Source organism: Lolium rigidum, chromosome 4 (assembly GCF_022539505.1).
Source record: "Lolium rigidum isolate FL_2022 chromosome 4, APGP_CSIRO_Lrig_0.1, whole genome shotgun sequence".
Taxonomy (NCBI): domain Eukaryota; kingdom Viridiplantae; phylum Streptophyta; class Magnoliopsida; order Poales; family Poaceae; genus Lolium; species Lolium rigidum.
Genome location: NC_061511.1, coordinates 176372786 through 176377830, shown reverse-complemented (window position 1 = coordinate 176377830; position 5045 = coordinate 176372786).

Below are 5045 nucleotides of genomic sequence, written 5' to 3'. Positions count from 1 at the left end.
GCCACCGCCTAGCGCCACCGCCACCGCCTAGCACCGCTGCCGCCGAGGAGGAGGAGGGCGCCCCGCCAACCGCCATCGCAACCGAGGAGGGAGGAGGACGCCCCGCCAACCACCACCGCGCGCCACCGAGCAGCAGTAGGAGGGCACCCCGCCAACCGTCGGTGAGATCTCCTCTCTCCTCTCCTCTCCCCTCCGATGTGACTCCCTCCCTAGTGCCCCCTACGCTGTGCCTCTCCTCTCCACTGGAATCCTTCCAATTAGTTGCTTCTCTAGTTCTTCCCCTTTCAGTTATTTGCTATTGTTGAATTTATGCAGTAGCAAATGAATGCAGTAGTGCTGATGAATGCAGTAGCAAATGAATGCAGTAGTTCCTCCGCTACTACTCTGTTGATGTACATGGTTGAATAAAATGCAGTAGCAAATGAATGCAGTAGTGCTGCTGTAGTCAAATAGAATTTCAAGAAAAACTAGGTTGTAGTGCTGCTGTAGTCAAATAGGTTGTAGCAAATAAAAATGAACAAGCTAATGTTGTAGCAAATGAATGCAGTAGAAATTTAGAGATAAAAAGCTACTTGCTATTGTTGAATTGCTTCCTGACTTGGAGTAATAAACCACTGCATCTAAATAAATGCTATCAAGAATAATGTTGTAGCAAAATAAATGTCGTCAAGAATAATGCAAAATAAATGATGTCAAGCTTGCTATTTTTTAATTCATTGCTTGCTGTTTTTTTTAATTCATTGCTTGCAGTAGAGCTAATAAAGTTCTTGAAGTTCTCTCTGAAAAAGAATGAAGTTTGTTTAAATGAATATTAAGATGAAGCTGCTACTACTCTGTTGATGTACATGGTTCAATAAAATGAACAATGCAGTAGGTTTTTCAATACAATGCAGTAGGTTTTTTAATAAAATGAAATGCTACTGCCTAGTTGATTTTGAATTGATGCTAGGATTTGTTTGCAGTAGAAAATTTAGGTTTAGAAAATGAAAATGCTTGGGTTAATAAAATGAAATGCTACTGCCTAGGATTTGTTGATTTTGAATTACTGCTTGTGGTTTCAAGATAATAATGCTACTAGTACATGAAATGCTACTGTTTGAGTTTTATGAAATGATCATGCTCATGCTCCCTGGTTGCAAGATGAGAATGCATAGATGGTTTTAGTTCACCTCTGGCCACCTCTGCCCTAGCAAGAATATTCCTCTGAACCAAAAATGCCTCTGCCTAGCAAGAATGGACAGTCTCCCCTGACCCATTTTGGGGAATATTCCCAATGGCTTATCTCTGACCCATTTTGGAGAATATTCTCCCTCTTGTGGATTGACATCACAATTCAAAAAAAGAAACTGATGGCATTGTCCTATGTAACACAACTGTTCAGCTTGTGTTCTCATACCCTCTGTGCATGCCCTCCATCCTATATAAATGCCTAGTGTAGTGAACCGAGAAAACCACACCAAACATGGACAACCTGTCCTGGAGTGCAAAGAGGAGGAGCAACGGCTCCAGTGGTGCCTCTGGCTCTAGGGATGCCACTCTTTCCAAGACTTTTTCTATGGGTAGGGCGGACAAGGAGTTGCTAGTGTATCGTAGGAGAAGTGTGCAAGAGAGGGAAGCTACTGCTGCCGGGTTCGGGGAAGAAGAAGCAGCAGATGGCTTGAACCAGCTAGGTGTGTTCACATACACTACACAAGTTCTCCCAGTTCCAAAATCCAGACCTAAGCCCATTCCCAAACTGAAAACGTATAAGCATCAGTTGAGGGAAGGAGGACAAATCTTGAAGAAAAGGTTAAAGCTGGAGTTATCTTATGCTGGCTGAGGAAGGGCATGTGTCGAGGGTGCTCCTCGGCAATGCCCTCCGATAGGGGCTTAGGGTTGATGGAATCCTGCAAGCTGACACGAGACATCGGTTCACAGACAAGCGGGGAGAGCGATTTACCCAGGTTCGGGGCCCTCGATGAGTTAAAACCCTTACGTCCTGCTCGTCCGTTCTTGATTATGATGATAATGGGTTACAATGGGGTGCCGAATAGTTCGGCTGAGATCTCGTCGAGATGGCTAAGTGCTAAGGTGACCTAGCTTTAAGCTTACGTTGGCTAAGATTGCTAAGATTGATCGTGTCCCTCGACAGCCCCTCTCCGGCCTTTATATAGGAGGCCAGGTCTCAAGAGGCTTAATCGGGTACGACTAGGTTTACAGTAGATCTATCTCTAGACTTTCCTTGTTCGGCTCCTTCCGCGTCTTGTACTTCAAGGAATCTTCCGTTGCACCGCCCTAGTGGCCCATCTTGCCGTCGAGTGCCTTCATGGGCCTCCAACTAGGGAATACCGGATAGGGCAACATTGGTTACCCGAAGGGTAATGCCCACGTCGATAGCCCCGAGTGTCTAGCCGAAGGTAGTTCGGGTAGAGACTAAAGCATGCCTCCACCAATGTTCTTCTCCTTGATCGTTCTTGTTCTTCTTGAATCCGCATCATCTTCTTCCGTCGGGTGCGCGTCAGCCGCTCCCGATGGGAGTAGCCCCGAGTCTAGGTACGGATGCTTGCAATCCGTGCGTAGACTCAAGTTGTACCACTCGAACATTTTGCTCTGCCGAAGTTTTTCCGCGAGTCTTCGTGGGTCATCCGATATACTTTCCTCATGCAAGGGATAATGAGTAACGTGCCCAACTTTTGCTGGTTAACTGCCGATGGCAAAACATTGTTACCCTACACAAAATCAAGTCCCCGGGCATGATCCTGGAGTGCGAAAAAGTTTCTGTCGGGTGTGCATCCAGCGCTCCCGATGGGAGTAGCCCCCGAGTCTAGGTGCGGATGCTTGCAATCCGTGCATAGGCTCAGGTCAAACAACCACCTTTTCCTTCACTTTTTTCTTCGAGTCCTTGATTTATCGGGTGCGCGTCAGCGCTTGATGGCGTGTAACTCACACGTTCGTTGGGAACCCCAAGAGGAAGGTATGATGCGCACAGCAGCAAGTTTTCCCTCAGAAAGAAACCAAGGTTTATCGAACCAGGAGGAGCCAAGAAGCACGTTGAAGGTTGATGGCGGCGGGATGTAGTGCGGCGCAACACTAGGGATTCCGGCGCCAACGTGGAACCTGCACAACACAACCAAAGTACTTTGCCCCAACGAAACAGTGAGGTTGTCAATCTCACCTAAGCTGCTGTAACAAAGGATTAACCGTATTGTGTGGAAGATGATTGTTTGCAGAGAAAACGAGTAAAACAAGTATTGCAGCAGATTTGTATTTCGGTATTAAAAGAATGGACCGGGGTCCACAGTTCACTAGAGGCGTCTCTCCCATAAGATAAAAGCATGTTGGGTGAACAAATTACGGTCGGGCAATTGACAAATAGAGAGAGCATAACAATGCACATACATGTCATGATAAGTATAGTGAGATTTAATTGGGCATTACGACAAAGTACATAGACCGCCATCCAATTGCATCTATGCCTAAAAAGTCCACCTTCGGGTTATCGTCCGAACCCCTCCGGTATTAAGTTGCAAAGCAACGAGAAAATTGCATTAAGTATGGTGTGTAATGTAATCATCAACTACATCCTCGGACATATCGCCAATGTTTTATCCCTAGTGGCAACAGCACAACACAACCTTAGAACTTTCGTCACTCGTCCCAGGTGTCAATGCGAGGCATGAACCCACTATCGAGCATAAATACTCCCTCTTGGAGTTAAGAGCAAAAACTTGGCAGAGCCTCTACTAATAACGGAGAGCATGCAAGATCATAAACAACACATATGCAATAACTTGATAATTAACATAACATGGTATTCTCTATCCATCGGATCCCGACAAACACAACATAGAATATTACAGATAGATGATCTTGATCATGTTAGGCAGCTCACAAGATCCAACAATGAAGCACAATGAGGAGAAGACAACCATCTAGCTACTCGCTATGGACCCATAGTCCAGGGGTGAACTACTCACTCATCACTCCGGAGGCGACCATGGCGGTGTAGAGTCCTCCGGGAGATGAATCCCCTCTCCGGCAGGGTGCCGGAGGAGATCTCCAGAATCCCCCGAGATGGGATTGGCGGCGGCGGCGTCTCTGGAAGGTTTTCCGTATCGTGGTTTTTCTCATCAGGGGTTTCGCGACGGAGGCTTTAAGTAGGCGGAAGGGCAGAGTCGGAGGGCTGACGAGGGGCCCACACCATAGGGCGGCGCGGGCCCCCCTCTGGCCGCGCGGCCCTATGGTGGCGGCGCCTCGTCGCCCCGCTTCGTATCCCTTTCGGTCTTCTGGAAGGTTCGTGGCAAAATAGGACCCTCGGGTCTTGATTTCGTCCAATTCGAGAATATTTCGTTACTAGGATTTCGAAACCAAAAACAGCGAGAAAATAACAAGCGGCACTTCGGCATCTTGTTAATAGGTTAGTTCCAGAAAATGCACGAATATGACATAAAGTGTGCATAAAACATGTAGGTATCATCAATAATATGGCATGGAACATAAGAAATTATCGATACGTCGGAGACGTATAAGCATCCCCAAGCTTAGTTCTGCTCGTCCCGAGCAGGTAAAACGATAACAAAGATAATTTCTGAAGTGACATGCCATCATAACCTTGATCATACTATTTGTAAACATATGTAATGAATGCAGCGATCATAACAATGGTAATGACATGAGTAAACAAGTGAATCATAAAGCAAAGACTTTTCATGAATAGTACTTCAAGACAAGCATCAATAAGTCTTGCATAAGAGTTAACTCATAAAGCAATAAATCAAAGTAAAGGTATTGAAGCAACACAAAGGAAGATTAAGTTTCAGCGGTTGCTTTCAACTTGTAACATGTATATCTCATGGATAATTGTCAACATAGAGTAATATAACAAGTGCAATATGCAAGTATGTAGGAATCAATGCACGAGTTCACACAAGTGTTTGCTTCTTGAGGTGGAGAGAAATAGGTGAACTGACTCAACATAAAAGTAAAAAGAATGGTCCTTCAAAGAGGAAAGCATCGATTGCTATATTTGTGCTAGAGCTTTTATTTTGAAAACATGAAACAATTTT